Genomic DNA, 9,285 nt, shown 5'->3' on the forward strand with positions numbered 1-9,285 from the left:
TTTTTTTAAGATTTTATTTATTTGACAGAGAGAGATCACAAGTGGACAGAGAGGCAGGCAGAGAGAGAGGAGGAAGCAGGCTCCCCTTGGAGCAGAGAGCCCGATGTGGGACTCAATCCCAGGACCCTGAGATCATGACCTGAGCTGAAGGCAGAGGCTTAACCCACTGAGCCACCCAGGTGCCCCCGGGTCATACTCCTCTTACGACGAATGACAAAAGAGCAAGAGGGCCAAGCTAGACCATGGATGCACACTGAAGACCTCTCCAGAAGTCATATCCATAGACACTCCATTGGGTATGTGCAATGCCATGGCCAAGCCCAAAATTGTGGGATGGTGAGTCATATTCCAACCTATCAAAGTGGGGATGATCAAGGCATTTTCCCTTCTGATGGGAACCAAATACATGGTAGAGGCTATTGCTTTTCTCATCCTACGTCACCTTGCTTTAACCCCCAAACAACTGCTTTAATTTCCCTGAAGCCTTCAACAGGTAGGGTAGTGCATAAAACTGGTATATCATTGGCCTAAAACTACCTTGATCATTCACAAAACAGTTTAGCATCCTCAACCCTGATTTTTTTCACTGGATCTATGGATGCAATGATGATTTTACCAGTTTTCAGAAACAAATCGACTCCTTTCTGTGCTTACTTCTATGAAAATACGAGAGGAGCGTCTTCCTGTGAGGGCTGGCTCCACCTTGCCCAGGAACGCCCCTCCTTCTGCCAGTTGCTCCAAAGCTACCAGTTCCATAATGGGCTCCACATGCACAGGAGAGAAAGTCATAGTAGGGACCTAATTTATGATGGGTGGGTCTGGCACAGTGCTATGTACTCTCATCACTATTTATTTATTTTTTTAAGATTTTATTCATTTGAGAAAGAGAGAGAGACAGAGATGGCGAGGGAGAGCAGGAGAGGGGAGGAGAGGAAAGAGCAGGCTCCCCGCTGAGCAGGGAGCCCCCATGCGGGGCTCGATCCCAGGACCCTGGGGATCATGACCTGAGCTAAAGGCAGAGGCTTAACCCACTGAACCACCCAGGCACCCTTCTCTGATCCAAGGTTAGGTATTTTTTTTTTTAACATTTATCTATTTTTTTTATTTTTTAAAGGATTTTATTTATTTAAGAGAGAGAGAAAAAACATAAGCAGTGGGGGAGAGAAAGGGGAAGAAGCAGAGGGAGAGGGTGAAGCAGACCCCCCCACTGCCGGACACAGGACTCGATCCCACGACCCCGGAATCTCGACCCGAGCCAAAGTTTTTTGCATTTAAAAAAATAATTTATCTTCTGCGTAGAAAAAAAAAAAAAATTCTGGGTGGTTGTTTTCTTCTCCCGGCAAAGCCCTGATTTCTTATCTCATATTCCTGGGCTCAGCTTTAGCAGATGGGCGTGTATTCACAGCAAGTGTCCTGGGTCTTTAATCAGAAGCTAGGCTTGTCGCGGGCCTCAACATTTTGTGGGGCGCAAGGCTGAGGGGAAAGTTCTGGTTAAGTTGGAAGCAGCCCTGGAGAGTAAAAGTGAACTATTCTTAGCTGAATTCGAGCGGAGGCAATTCACCTAAAGAACCCAAAGGCTTTTGCAATATCTTTGGTTGACTTTAATGAGTAGTTAAGCCTGAAATAGCTCCAGGCTCCAGGGGTAGACCAAACCTATTGAGAACCTCTCCTGGGAGATAAAAAGGTGCTTGTATAGCTTGCATCATGAATCAGTCAGCTTTCTCCGTGCCCCTAGCACAGGCTCATCATGGGAGCATTTCTGCTCATCTTACTAATTGGTGGCTAAGTACAGACAGACCAGAAAGGGACACTTATTTCACTAATAAGTAGAAAAGCTTTCTTCGGAAAGAGAAGACAGGCTCGCGGGAGGCAGGGAGTCCTCAAGCAAGCATACAGGTGACACTTGGCAACTTTTTAAAACAACTTTGAGCGGGCAATTTCCATTTAATTTCTTTTCAGAGTAAGAGACACATAGAAACAGCATGCAAAAGGGACTGCGGTGTCTGGAAAAGATAAAGAGGCTAGCTTTAATATGCCTCCCATTTCTGCAGCTAATGGCACCCTGCTGAGACTATCTGTAATATTAACACAAATTCCCATAAACTCAGGCACATTCTTTCAGCAGAATGTCTTGGGTTATTTATTATAAGATCTCCTTAGCAGAGGGGCGCCTGGGTGGCTCAGTGGGTTAAAGCCTCTGCCTTGGGCTCAGGTCGGGATCGAGCCCCGCATTGGGCTCTCTGCTCAGTGGGGAGCCTGCTTCCTCCTCTCTCTCTGCCTGCCTCTCTGCCTACTTGTGATCTATCTGTCAAATAAATAAATAAAAATCTTTAAAAAAAAAAAAAAGATCTCCTTAGCAGAACTTTTACCATGTAAAGGAAATAGGACAGAAAAAGTAAGTTATCTCACTTCCAGGAAAAGAAAAAAACAAAAGTAACAAAGGTAGGCTTTTTCCCACGTTAAGTACTCCCAGTTCATTTTATGACCTTAATTTCCCATTACTTCAAATATCTAGAATACGAACATGAGCTTCCCTTAATCAAAGCAAATATGGTTCCTCCATTTTATTTAGTGTTCTTAAAATGCATGTTTTGAGATGTAAAACATTTTATTCTTTTTTTTTTTTAAAGATTTTATTTATTTAACTGACAGAGATCACAAGCAGGCAAAGAGGCAGGCAGAGAGAGGGGGGAAGCAGTCTCACTGCTGAGCTGAGCAGAGAGCCCGATGTGGGGCTCGATTCCAGGACCCTGGGTCCATGACCCTAGCCGAAGGCAGAGGCCCCAACCCACTGAGACCCTTGGGGCCCTTGAGATGTAAAATATTTTATTCTAATAAAAGTGGTATTATTTAACTCTTATACAGTTCCTTACACCGTAGTTTCAAAGCAATTTGCACATTTAATAGCCACTCTTCACAAAATAGCTACATGAATATTTGAAAGTATTTGTGTTGTTTTAGAGAATATTAAATGGAGAGAAACTTGGAATACTACTACAGGGGAGGGAAAATATCTTTCCTCTACCCTTTAATGTTGTTGACTGGGACCCCTGTTATAAAAGACATTAACAAGAGAAAAGATAAAATTTTAATTAATATAAGTTTTATGTGACACGGGGGTCTTCATAAGGAGATGAAGACCCAGAGAAACAGTTAAACCTGAGTGGTTTTATGCTAGGTTTGATGAAGAGTGGAAAGTCACGGAAAGATGTTGAGAAAGTATAGTAAAGATGAGATAAGTGTAGTGAACTGAGAGAAACTTAGCAAATTCTCTCTGCTGGGATTCCTCTTCCTGTCCCTTGTCTTCAGAGCTGAGGAAGCTGCCTGCTTCTAGGTACTGAAAGGGCACCTCTCACACGGAAGACAGCTTGACAAAGTGGGACAGACATAAAAGGGTGGCAGAATCAGGACTAGAAACAGAGTGACAGGGCTCAGGATATGCTCCCTCAAAATATGGCCCCTTGGCACATGGAATATTTTAAGTTGAAGGAATTTGAGAAATGGCACAAATACTTTCATGAGCTATGTAGTTTCCAGGATTGACCAAATGGTGAAGTAAAAATTATAGATGAAAGATCACTTACATCAAATTATATAGATCAGGATTATTTCCAAGTGTGATATTCTTTTACGATACATAGATATATATTAAAGTGATGGACCCAGCTAACTATGGTAGAGTAACAGATATCTTTTTTTATTTTTAATTTTTTTAAAAGATTGTATTTATTTATTTGACAGAGAGAGACACACGGAGAAAGGGAACACAAACGGGGGGAGTGGGAGAAGGAGAAGCGGGTTCCCGCCGAGCAGGAAGCCCAGTGCAGGGCTCGATCCCAGGACCCTAGGATCATAACCCCAGCCAAAGGCAGATGCTTGATAACTGAGCCACCCAGGGGCCCCAAGATATCTTTTTTTTTTCCTAGATTCATTTAAAACCCAATTTTATCACTGTAAAGCAAACCTCTTGGTAATGCAGTTGGATATCTAAACCTCTATTTTTATTTTATTTTTTTAAAGATTTTATTTATGTATTTGACAGAGAGAGATCACAAGTAGCAGAGAGGCAGGCAGAGAGAGAGGGGGAAGCAGGTTCCCTGCTGAGCAGACCCCCCCGCCCCGACAATGTGGGGCTCGATCCCAGCACCATGAGATCATGACTTGAGCTGAAGGCAGATGCTTAACCCACCGAGCCACCCAGGCACCCCTAAACCTCTATTTTTATTAAAAGATTTTATTTATTTACTTGAAAGAGAGCAAGAGGGACAGAAAGAAACAGACCCCCGCTCAGCAGGGAGCCCAACTTGGGGCTCAATCCCAGAACCCTGGGATCATGACCCAAGTCGAAGGCAAATGCTTAACTGACTGAGCCACCCAGGCGCTCATAAACCTCTATTAATTATATAAATACTAAAGAGTCATTTAAAAAATATTTTATCTATTTATTTGACATAGAAGGAGAGAGAGCGAGCACAGGCAGGGGAAGCAGCAGAGGGAGAGGGAGAAACAGGCTCCCCACGGAGCAGGAAGCCCAATGTGGGGCTCGATCCCAGGGGCCTGAGCTGAAGGCAAACACTTAACCCACTGTGAGCCACCCAGGCACCCTTAAACAGTCATTTAAAAAAAGATTTTATTTATTTACTTGAGAGAGAGAAAGACAGTAAGGAAGCACAAGAAGGGTAGAGGGGCAGAGGGTGAAAGAGAAGCAGAACTTTGCTGTGCAGGGAGCCAGACCTGGGGCTCCCAAGAATCAGGGATCATGACCCGTTGAAGGCACTTAACAACTAGCCACCAGGGCGCCTAGGACGGAGCCACATGGGGCTCCTTGCTGTGGCAGGACGCCTGCTTCTCCCTCTCCCACTCCCCCTGCTCATGTTCCCTCTCTCGCTGTGTCTCTCTCTGTCAAATAAATAAATAAAATCTTTAATAAAAAACAAACAAACAAACTGAGCCACCCAGGTGCCTCCCAAAGAGTCATTTAAAAAAAAAAAAGAAGACACCAGGGGCGCCTGGGTGGCTCAGTCAGTTGAGCGCCTGACTCTTGAGTTTCTGCTGAGATCGTATCTCTGGGTCCTGGGATCGAGTCCCTTGTGGGGCTCTGCGCTCAGCACAGAATGTACTGGAGGTTCTCTCTCTCCCTCTCCTGCTGCCCACCCCCCAATAAATAAATAAATATTTTTAAGAAAGACTCTATCTAATATCCAATTTAGAATATTTTTTTTCTTAAAGATTTTATTTATTTATTTGACAGAGATCACAAGTAGGCAGAGAGGCAGGCAGAGAGAGAGGGAGGAGGAAGCAGGCTCTCTGCTGAGCAGAGAGCCCGACCCAGGGCTCCATCTCAGAATCCTGGGATCATGACCTGAGCGGAAGGCAGAGGCTTTAACCCACTGAGCCACCCAGGCACCCCACCAATTTAGAATATTTGATGGGGGCTCCTGGATGGCTCAATCAGTTAAATGTCTGATTCTTTTTTTTTTTTTTTTAAAGATTTTATTCATTTATTGGACAGAAAGAGAGATAGTGAGAGCAGGAACACAAGTGGGAGAGGGAGAAGCAGTCTTCCTGCTGAGCAGCAAGCCCAATGTGGGGCCTAATCCTAGGACCCTGGGATCATGACTTGAGCCCAAGGCAGATGCCTAATGACTGAGCCACCCAGACACCCTACAACCAACTCCTGGGAGAGACAGAGAGAAGAAAGGGAGGGGGAGGGGAGGAGAGGGAAGGAAAGAAGGAAAGAAAGAGAAAGAGGAAAGGAGCGGGGGCGCCTGGGTGGCTCAGTGGGTTAAGCCTCTGCTTTCGGCTCAGGTCATGATCTCAGGGTCCTGGGATCAAGCCCCGCATCAGGCTCTCTGCTCCGCGGGGAGCCTGCTTCCCTCCCCCGCTCCTCTCTGCCTGCTTCTCTGCCTACTTATGATCTCTGTCTGTCAAATAAATAAATAAAATATTAAAAAAAAAAAGAGGGAAGGAAGGGAGGGGGAGAGAGAGAGAGAGGAGGGAGGAAGAAAATTTAACAAAAGAGACCCAAGCAAAGGGTCTGGCATAGATCAGTGCTCAGAAAATGTCTGAGGAACGAAGAAATGACATCATAGTCAGAAGAGGTAGCAGATAGACACTGTCCTTTCTCCCACATAGTAGTTACTGTTAAGATTTTTCAAAACATGTTTTCATCTTTCTAATCTCGAGAACTAATTCGCACCAGGGAAAAGCACAGTTTGAGTTTTTCAAGCCAAAAGGGCCTAGAGTGCGCCACTTGCCCAGTGCTTTGATGGCAACAGAATTAACCGGGCACAGTCAACCTCCCGCTCTGGCGAGGGCAGCTCTGTGGGAGGCCCACGTGCCTGAGGGGAGCAGACGTGCCACTGGTCCAGTCAGACTCCCAGGAGGCACATGAACGAGCACATGCTCACATCCCTCTTTCCTCTCCAGGCTCCCGAGTTCGAGACGTGGTCCGCATTCTCCTGTCGGAGGCTGGCAAGTGGATTCGGTATGTCTCTATGTGCTCCTTTACGTGGTCTTGCTCATGGTATTTTCTTGGAGAGGAACAGACCACTCAAAATTCTACAAGACAGCGTGAAAAGAAATGCCACAAGACCAAGGCTAATGGACCGAGATTTTACCTGTTTGCTCATAAAGTACAAATGCTCTTTTCCTGAGTAAATACGACACAAAACATTTAAAGGAGTATAAACAATGAGGTTTATAACCCAAATCTGTTATAATTTACCAAAACCTAGATTAAACTTGATGTAAAACCTGTGATAAGAAAGTTTCTTTTCTTTTTAAATACACGAAGTAGTAAATAAATAGAAACTTAAAAAAAAAAAAGTTAAAAAAAGGGGGGGGTGCCTGGGTGGCTCAGATCATCATCTCAGGGTCCTGAGATCGAGCCCTGCATCAGGCTCTCTGCTCAGGGGGGAGCCTGCTTCCTCCTCTCTCTCTGCCTGCCTCTCTGCCTACTTGTGATCTCTGTCTGTCAAATAAATAAATAGAATCTAAAAAAAAAAAAAAAGTTTAAATACATGAAGTAGTAAAAGCACCAAATTTCCCAATATCATGGTCAAATCACAGGGTTAAGGCAATCGGTTATAATCTAATCTAGGCCAAATACTTGCTTTTACCTAATTACCTACTTTTTTTTTTTTTAAGATTTTTTAATTTATTTACTTGACAGGCAGAGATCACAAGTAGGCAGAGAGGCAGGCAGAGAGAGAGGGGGAAGCAGGCTCCCTGCTGAGCAGAGAGCCCGATGCAGAGCTTGATCCCAGGACCCTGAGATCATGACCTGAGTCGAAGGCAGAGGCTTTAACCCACTGAGCCACCCAGATGCCCCCACTAATTACCTAATTCTTTGATTACCATGGCAGGTAACAACCTCAGTTTCAACTTGGTCTGGTTTACATGTGTTGGAGGAGTGATGTCAGGCCTGAAAAAACCAGGTTTTCACATAAGCAAAAAAAAAAAAAAAAAAAAAAAAAAAATCCTTAAATTCCTCTTATAGAAAAGAACAGCCCCACAATGACAATTTAGCAGAAATGAAGACTACTCAGATGGTTTAGAGTAAACATACATAACCGAGATAACCTAAGCTCTTAAATCATGTATTGAAATTACGACTGTAACACGAAGTCACAGGTTCCTGTGGGAAGACTTCCAAAGTTCCTGAAGTGGCAGAGATCTGTGGCTGGTGCATTATCTTAGGGAAAACCCTTACCTAATCTTCCTCTTTACCCAAAACGAAAACAAAAACAAGAAAAACCCCCAAAACAAAAAGCTGGTGACTCTCCTTAACCTTTTTATTTTTAAAGATTTTATTTATTTATTTGTCTGAGAGAGGGCAGGAGCGAACACAAGCAGGGGGAGTGGCAGAGGGAGAAGCAGGCTCCCTGCAGAGCCAGGAGGCTGATGCGGGACTAGATTCCAGGATCCGGGATCACCACCGCAGACGCTTACCCGACTGAGCCACCCCGGGGTGTCCCGCCCTGCCTCACCTTCTTTACAGAAAGTAATTTTACTTGTTTAGTTATTTTATTTAGTTATTTTTAGTTATTTTTAATTACAGTCCATTGTGAGGCCTATGGAATGTGGTCTTTTCCAGAGGAAAAACAGCCAAGCACTACGAGGCTTCCAGCGGACAGCCTCAAACCTCTCAACTTCCCTGGGCCTCTGCGTGGACAACAGACTCTGCCAGGAACTCTTGAGAGTGCGGCAGCGCAGTGGGCCCCGGGGCAAGAGGCTTTCAGCAGCTTAGTCTCCTTGCAGTGGGGCAGGGAGAGAGACTTCAAAAACAAAGTGAGTTAGGATGTCAAAAGGCCACAGTCCAGGGGAATATCTAGAACCATATTTTTAACCTGCTTTTTGTAATTTAATGAAAATATTAAATACTAGTTAACCCAGTTTCTAAATCTTTTTAGTTCCAGGGCCAAACAGACTGGAAGCAATTGCCGTCTGTTCATGGGGGACTGTGGGAATGCTGACAGTTTTAATTTACATATTAATGCTGAAAAACATTTTGAGACGCAAAGAAGGGCATTCTTTGGCCTTAGTAATGAATAGAGTAAGGGGAGAGGGGAAAAAAAAAAAAAAAAAACACCCAGACAGGAAAGTGGTTGAAAAGCCCTAGGCAAAATGGTCTGGGTTTATTTTTTCTGTAATAATTTCAAACTATCCATCACTCACTGTAATAAGATACCAACCAGTGGTGGATTTGTACAGTCTTTTATTTTGCTTAAGATGACTGTTCTTTGGCTGAGCTGTCTTCAAAAAAATGCCTAACAATCAAAGTTAACAATCTATCTGTCTCAACTCCAACTCCTTCCTGGGAACAACTCATTCTGCTGCCTGGTTTCCTCCTGTACCACCCACCCACCCAGCACACCTATCTTACCACTCACAGGAAAACACAAAGGACTGGAACATAGAAATTTTCTTTTTTTTTTAATTTTTGAAAGACTTTATTTTAAAGAAATGCATATACCCAATGTGGGACTTGAACTTACAAACCTGAGATCAGGAGTCGTACATCAGACTGACAGGTGCCCCTAGAAATTGTTTTAATTTATTAACTTTTATTAAACAGCCCAGTTGTCCACTTGCTCATTGGAATTTACTTTTGCTTCAACCCCAGTTCTTTGAAAAATGCAGGAATTCTTTTCATTAAAATATTAGCTTGACCTAAGGATAGCAAAAAGTGAGCTGCCGTACCATAAGTTATTGCAGTCTGAAACCTCCCAAGAAGTTGAAAAAAACAGGAAATTAAATATAGTAAAATATGAACAGGAAACA

Source organism: Mustela lutreola, chromosome 10, assembly GCF_030435805.1.
Source record: "Mustela lutreola isolate mMusLut2 chromosome 10, mMusLut2.pri, whole genome shotgun sequence".
Lineage (NCBI taxonomy): Eukaryota > Metazoa > Chordata > Mammalia > Carnivora > Mustelidae > Mustela > Mustela lutreola.